Source organism: Herpailurus yagouaroundi, unplaced genomic scaffold (genome assembly GCF_014898765.1).
Source record: "Herpailurus yagouaroundi ecotype Mexico unplaced genomic scaffold, PumYag 140, whole genome shotgun sequence".
NCBI classification, from domain to species: domain Eukaryota; kingdom Metazoa; phylum Chordata; class Mammalia; order Carnivora; family Felidae; genus Herpailurus; species Herpailurus yagouaroundi.
The window spans coordinates 39,686,539-39,695,157 of record NW_024412395.1 but is presented as its reverse complement, the minus strand read 5'-3'; positions in this window follow the sequence as shown (position 1 = coordinate 39,695,157).

The window sequence follows — 8,619 nt, the reverse complement described above, 5'->3', positions numbered from 1 at the left end:
CACCCACACCACCCACACCACCCACACCACCCACACCACCCACACCACCCACACCAACAAAACAAAACCCAGTAATAAGTCACAGGGACATACTGTAGAGCATAGGGAATATAGTCAATAATCTTGTAGCTGTAGGATGACAGATGGTAACTAGACTTATCCTAGTAATCATTTTGTGATGTATATAAATGTCAAATCAATGTTGTATACCTGAAACTAATAGGATTTTGTGTGTCAACCGTACTTGAAAAACCCGATGTATTTAGTCATGTTAAATGGATAAAAGAAATATATACATGATTTTTGGAGATACAAAAAAAGTGTTTAACTTAATGCCCATAGGTAATAAAAAACCCTCAGTCAACTAGGAATAGTGGATTTTCTCCACCTGACAAAAGGCATCTATGAAGAGTCTACAGCTAACATGCGTAATGGTCAAATGCTATATTGCTTTCCCCTTAAAATTCTGAACAAGGGCGTACCCTTTATATTTTCTATTTAACATTGTATAAAAGGTCCAAGTCCAGCCTTAATGCAAGAAAGATTGAAAAGCAGAGTTTGGAAGGAAAGTAGTAAAACTACAAATTCACATTTAACACAATAGCTATCAAAATAGGAACAGCAGTTTGCAAAGCTAGAACAAAAAGATTTGTATGGAGCCACTAAACATCCCCAAATAGCCAAAGCAACCTTGAAAGAGGAAAGCAAAGGTGAAGGCCTCACAATTCGGGACTTTAAGCTGAATTACAAAGCTATGATCATCAAAACAGTATGGTGCTGGCACAAAACAGACACATAGATGAATGTAGTAGAATAGGGAACCCAGAAATGAGCCCACAACTATCCAGTCAGTTAATCTTTGACAAAGCAGGAAAGAATATCCAATGAGGAAAAGAAGCTCAACAAATGGTGTTGGATGACTGGACAGGGACATACAGAAGAATGAAACTGGACCACTTTTATACCATACACAAAAATTCAATGGATTAAAGATCTAAATAGGAGACCTGAAACCATCAAAATTCTAGAGGAAAACATAGGCAGTTACCTCTTTGACATCAGCCACAGCAACTTCTGTGGATAGGTCTCCTGAGGCAAGGGGGAAAAAAAAAAAAAGCAAAAATAAGATATTGGGACTTCAAAATAAAAAGCTTCTGCACAGTGAAGGAAACAGAACTAAAAGGCAACCTATGGAATGGGAGAAGAGATTATATTTGCAAATGACATAGATGATGAAGGGTTAGTATCCAAAATACATAAAGAACTTATCAAACTCAACACCCTAAAATGAATAATCTAATTAAAAAATACAGAGAAGACCCGAATAGACATTTTTCCAGAGAAGATATACAAAAGGCCAACAGACACAGAAGATGCTCACTCATCAGGGAAATACAAATCAAAACTACAAGGAGCTATCACCTCACACCTGTCAGAATGGCTAAAGTCAACAACAAGAAACAACGGGTGTTGGCAAGGATGTGGACAAAGTGGAAGCTCTCACACTGTTGAGGGGAATGAAAACTGGTGCAGCTACCCTGGAAAACAGTATGGAATTTCCTCAAGTTAAAAACAGAGCTACCTATGATCCAGCAATTACACGATTAGTATTTTTGTATACTAAATACCTGATTTGGGTAAATACCTAATTCAAAGAATTACATGCACCCAGTGTTTACAGTGGCACTATTTACAATAGTCAAACTATGGAAACAGCTCAAGCTTCCATTAACATATGGATGGATAAAGATGTTTATATATACACATGTGTACATGCACTCGCACACACAATGGAATATTACTCAGCCATAAGAATGAAATCTTGCCATTTTCAAGGTAATGGATGGAGCTAGAGTTTTATGAGGAGCAAACTAAGCCAGAGAAAGACAAATACCATATGATTTCACACATACGTGGAATTTAAGATACAAAATAAATGAGCAAAGGGTGGGGGGGGGGTGGAGAAGAGGCAAACCAAGAAACAGACTCTTAATTATAGAGAAACTGATGGTTACCAGAGGGGAGGTGGATGGGGGGGGGGGGGGATGGGTTCAACAGGTGATGGGGACTAAGGAGAGCACTGGTCATGATCCATATCCAGGTGGTGTATGGAGGTGTTGAATCACTAGGTTATTTAATTATTTTCAGGTGTACCACAGGAATTGAAAAACTTAAGAACTTGGAGATGTTTGCCTTAAACTACATGATCATGCTGTCTAGGACTAAATATAGATAGGACATTCCAAGGAATGCATAGATGCCATTAAAGGATTTAGCAAGATCAATTTACAATAATCAATTAGACTTCTACATAGCAGAGAACAGTTGGAAATAGAAATGAAGACACAATACCACTAACATATCAAATAGCATCAAATCTGAATATTGCTGATGGGAACGCGTCAGCCAACTGATTTCATGCTTAGGTACTTTCCAAAAGAAATGAAAACATATGCCCACACAAAAATAGAGTAAAATACTTTCAATATTTATGGTAGAAAATTACAAATAAAACCTAAAGGATATAGATGTATACAAAACAAAGTGAGAATACTGCCTCTTTTTCCAATCCTCTTTCTATATATTCACTGTTAATAGTTTGTCATAGCAGATCATTCTGGACTTTTTAATGCCTAAATAAGCCCAAAATAAAACTAAGAACTGTTACATTATGCTGTAATGGACATTAACTGTGACAGTAACTCTTCAAACAGCTGATTATGGCACTATAGTTCACTTAATAGACGTTCTATTAATGGACAGTTAGGCTATTAGTGTTTTACTATTATGAAGTTTTAGAACACATCTGTATATTTTGATGTATTTGTGGAAGTCCTTCAGAATTTTTAAAAATGAAATTTTAAATTTTAAGTTACTGGCAAATAGTCCTTCAGGATCTTGCCAGGTACACACCTATCAATAGCATTCTTAAAAAGTTACTTTAAAATAGAATAATGCAGAAGCAAAGGAGTTCATTTTTTCCCTTCTATTGTTCAACTGGAGAAAAGATTTAAGAAAATATTTTTTTGCTTATAGCTGGATTAGACACCACACCATCACCTTCTTTGTAGCTTCAAGTTCAAGATCTCAGTCTTGGAACACTAAATATAATTTATGGGTGTTACTGATCATTTCTTTATCCGAGTATTTAGAAACATCTGGTGATCCATTTAAGTGGTGATATTAGTTCAAGTGTAAGTGAGACTAGTAATAGATTTTCTTGATTTTAATTTTATCCATATGGTTTGTTTTAGGAACATGAAGAGAGATTATAAAGACATGTTCTTTTATCTATTAACTTCATATTAGTGCAATGTTCTCTCCATGCACTTTAGGAGCATTTAAAAATCTTGACTGGAAGAGTACGATATTCAAACAGGTAGAAATGGTTAAGACACAAAAACTGTAGTTCACTTGTATTAATGGATACTAATAGACACATAAGAAATTGGTTAAAATCATTCTCTATTTAGTAAATCCCTACTATGTATAGAACACGGATAGGCTTTAGAGAGACTATGTACTTTATTATCCTTTTAAAACATTTACTAAATCATATCAATCTTAATAAACTAAAGTCTTAAGAACCACTTACATAAGCCTGTTTATCTTAAGGGAAAGGAACTACTTAAAGATAGGGCTCAGCAGGGGTCCAGTCTATATTCCTAATGAGAGTGCAAGCCTTTATGGGGTCAATTATTTGCATTTTGCTTGACCAAAACCAGAAGGACCTTGGAGATATAGGTTGGAATACTTAAGCCCAGTTTTTATCATAGGTTCTAAATCCTTTGAGCCCATATTCATGCATCTATTAGATTATAATATTAAGTGATGGAAATACACAAATTGTGAATGTAGAGTCTTTGGGATTTGTCCTCTCCTTTTTTCCTTCTGACAACTTCACAGCCCAGTAAGACCTGATACCCAGTTTCATCAAGAAAAAGTGCTACAGGGGCGCCTGGGTGGCGCAGTCGGTTAAGCGTCCGACTTCAGCCAGGTCATGATCTCGCGGTCCGTGAGTTCGAGCCCCGCGTCAGGCTCTGGGCTGATGGCTCAGAGCCTGGAGCCTGTTTCCGATTCTGTGTCTCCCTCTCTCTCTGCCCCTTCCCCATTCATGCTCTGTCTCTCTCTGTCCCAAAAATAAATAAACGTTGAAAAAAAATTTAAAAAATAAAAGAAAAAGTGCTACATTTGAATTTGAAGAAGACTTACTATTAGAAGGAATCAAAGGCCACTTAAACACAGCTGATTTTGACTGTGGAGAAATTGGGAGTTCTTTGACAGAATGAGGTGTGAGAGCTCCATGTGTGACCTGACCATTAATTTAGAGTTGGTGCCACCATAGAATTTTCCAGTAATGCCTCAAGGCTTGTGTTAGGCTCTGAACCATGATAAACCTCTGAAAGAAAATACTCTAAGTATGTAGTATGTAGGCACATATTTAACAACTGGTGAGGGGGTGAGGGGACAGAGGAAAAGAGGGGAGGAAAAAAAAGATCAAAGGGGCCCAATGTGAAGCACTTGCTCATTTTTGTGGTGTAAATACCCTCACCAAGGCAGATTTCAAGCTACCAACATAAAATACCTGAACAAAAAATTAGGAAGAAATATATACAATTAATCTAGCATATTACTGGCTCCATGGAATAATCCTAGAAGGACATGTTGATTAAAGGCCCTCAACTGTCATTTAGCAGCTCCTTAACAGACTTATATTAACTCTCATTAAGTATGTGTAGTAGCTCGGTGTAGAAGATTCTAGATTGTGGTCAGTAGCTGCAATATCAAGACAATAAATACTGTATACTACAGACACTTGCAAAATTCCTTTTTTAAGATTTGTTTCTCTAATGCATAATTCTTTAGGATTTAGAAGCTCAAATCATGAAAGCATTTTCTTTTACACATGGTCTTTATACTCTTTGTTCAACAAATATTTTTTATTCACCAAAAACCTACTGGGTCCCTGCTCTATGCCAGATACTGGAATATACAACGGACATGGCCTCTGCTCTCATAGAACTAGAATCCAGTGTTGGAGAGAGAACTTTTTATATTTACAAATGCAAGTACATGCTATAAAAGAAAGTGCTATAAAAGAAATCTGTTAAGCAAAGAAGGATGAGCTTGAGATCTGAAGGAAGAAATGGAAGTTAACCAAATACAGAGGAGCTGGAAGGGGAGGGGAGAGATTAAAACATGAAAAATAGCCGACATGGTTGGGAGTGCTGGAGGCAAGGCTAGACCAAAGGGCATAGGTCTGGCATGCAGCTCTTGTAGTCTTGTCAAGGGTGTAAGGATAATGGAAAACCACTGAAATGTTTTAATTAGATAAAGAAGGAGATCAGATTTAGCTGTACTGTAGGAGAATGGATTACTACCTCTTCACTCATTTCTTCTCCAAACCTGCATGAAAAACCTTCTGGTTAGGCTCTGTAGTCAGTCAAAATATAGAGGACATAGTCATGCTCTTGAAATGCTCACAGTCTAACTAGGGAGAAAGGCATTTGTGTTAGTTTCCTACTGCTTCTGTAATAAATTACTACAAACCTAGGGCTTAAAAAAACCCACAAATTTGGTACCTTACAGTTCTGGAGATCAGAAGTCTCAAACGGGCTTCACTGCGCTGAAATCAAGGTGTCTGCAGGATCACGTTCCTTCTGGAAGTTGTAGAAAGGAATTGTTTTCCCATTTTTCAGCTTCTAGAGACCACAGTTCTTGGTTCGCAGTTCTGCAACGCTCCTTCTCCCGCTTCCATGGTCACATCTCTGACTCTCCTGCCTTCGTCTCTCCCTTTTAAGAAGCTTGTGATTCCATTGGGCACACCTGGAGACTCTCCCGTCTCAAAATCCTCAATTAATTCCACCTGTAAAGTCCCATTTGCCATAGGAGGTTAAATAGTCACAGGCTTTGGGAATTAGAATGTGGACATCTTGGGGGAGGGGCAGTATTCTTTCTATCAGAGCATGCAATTAAATGACAGACATAAAGCTGAAAAGGACAGTTGGAACCCAGGCAAGAACATCTCTCTAATTTGCCTTAGTTTTGATAGATACCTGAGTACGCTGTTATGATTCTGCAAAGGACAGTTTGCTTTCGTGTTTTAAATCAGACTGATTCTGAAATATTTTTACATCTGAGTGAAAAAACCGTATATATAGAATCTTTCAAATCATCACTACAAAAAAGCATGATGGATTATTTGTTTTTATGATATGATAAACAGCAAAATTCATCAGGGTTTTTATCTATCTCCTAGGTGTAAATTGAAGGGAGCATAGAACAGCATTTTCCAAACTTTAATGTATATAGAAATCTGGTTAAAATGCAGATTTTGATTCATCAGGAGTGCAATCTGAAATTCTGCTTTTTTTTTTTTTAATATTTTTTTTTAATTTTTTTTTAACGTTTATTTATTTTTGGGACAGAGAGAGACAGAGCATGAACGGGGGAGGGGCAGAGAGAGAGGGAGACACAGAATCGGAAACAGGCTCCAGGCTCTGAGCCATCAGCCCAGAGCCCGACGCGGGGCTCGAACTCACGGACCGCAAGATCGTGACCTGGCTGAAGTCGGAGGCTTAACCGACTGCGCCACCCAGGCGCCCCTGAAATTCTGCTTTTTAATATGCCCACAGGTGATGTGGTGCTGTTTATCTGAGAACCACACTTTGGATAGCAACGACTGAGATTCCTGTCAAAAATTATCCTAAGAGGGGCGCCTGGGTGGCTTAGTTGGTTAAGCATCAGACTCTTGATTTCAGCTTGGGTCACGATCTCAGAGTTGTGAAATTGAGTCCTGCGTTGGGCTCTGTACTGGGTGTGGAGCCTGCTTAAGATTTTCTCTCCGTCTACTGCTTGTGCTCTCTCTCTCTTTCTCAAAAAAAAAAAAAAAAAAAAAAAAAAAAAAAAAAAAAAAAAAAAAAAATAAAAAAAAAAAAAAAAAAAAAAAAAAAAAAAAAAAAAAAAAAAAACTAACATGTACAAAAGAACATATGGAGTACATAATTTAGGGGAGGAAATAGTCATTAGCTCATGAAGAAAATACTAAGGGGTGTGTATGTGTAAATGAAATAGTTTATTAACTACTTATGCTATTTCATGCAGAGGAAGAGCTTATTATCTTCATAATTTCTTGGGATCAAGGATCAAGAAATGCAGAAAAAGCTTTGCCTCTGAACTAATCTTGACTGGGTTATAAAATTGGTGGTGTGTGTGGGGGGGGGGGGGGGGTAGGGTGGGGGCGGGGGTGGAGGAGTTCGTTCCTCTAGGCACTAGTAGAGGTAAACTTTTACCTAAACAGCTCAATAGTTAAGGCATGGAGCCATTGATGTGCCAGAGCTGGTAGGAACAAGTAATGGTGAAATAGTCAGCAGTTTTGTGAGCTGGTTCTTAAATCACTGGTAGATTGATACCATCTGTGGTGGGAGTATTCACATGATGGAAATGGATTAAATGCTACAAATGGGGCTGGCTTGCTTTCTTGCTTTCCCAATTTACTAGCACACCGCTGCCGTGAACCTACTGTTGCTTTTAATTTGTTCATTTTAGCAACTGGCAGGCGGTATGCTGGGTCCAGACTCAGTCTTTCTTCCAAGGTCACCTGCCTTTGCACACTGCCAGTGGCTCCCACTCTATAAATGCAACTCTATGTGTGCAAGTAGCTTCACATGCATCCTCTAAGCCTGAATATCTAATTTTCTAGAGCTGAGTTGCTGTTTTGGGCAATAAGTGAGTTTCTCAGAAGTAATTTAATGTACTCTATAAAGAATCACACACTCCACTTGAATTTCTAGACTTTTCTTGCCAGATGCTCCAAGGGCATCTTGGAACAAGCCATTTATCTATAAATCACTCCTTTTAGAAAGCATGTTGGCCCAGTCATGATATTCATTCTGTCATTAGTGGTCCACTCTGAAGAGGGACAGCTGAGAGGGAACATGTAAAAATTAAGCCTGGTGGGTGTGTGAGAAAAGAAGGCTCTAGGGTACAGCTGAAGCAGGTAGGAATACAGTTCTAGGGATGTAGTATTTGCGTGTGTGTGTGCGTGTGTGTGTGTGTGTGTGTTGGAGGAACTGTGAACAGGGATCAATAGGTAGGGGACTGGGATAGAAGAGAATAAAGGTAATAGTTTGTCAGGAGGCCTAATATTAGTTGGATAAGTCTCAATGTTTGCATATTCATTATTAAACAATTACTCTGGCACTAGGCGGTTTACAAAGTGATTTTATGTAAATTATCTAATTTTATTCTTCCTTATCACATTTTCAAGTCAGTTGAAATGGAAGCAATATCCTCATATTTGCTGATGCAGAAAGCAGGGTTAATAAAGTTTAAGTGACCCTCCCCCCACCATGGTGACAGAGCTGGTATGAGGCCAAATTTAGATAAGTGGTGGGCAAGTTATAGACTTCAGGCCGATTACGCCTCACTGTCTATAAATAAAGTTTTATTGGAACACAGCTACTCCCAATTGTATACTCTTGTCTGTGGTTATTTTTGCCTTACAACAGCAGTTGATTAGTTATGATAGAAAAATTTTGAAAGGGACTGCACGACGCACAAAGCCAAAAATAAATAAATAAATAAATAAATAAATAAATAAATAAATAAATAAATAAA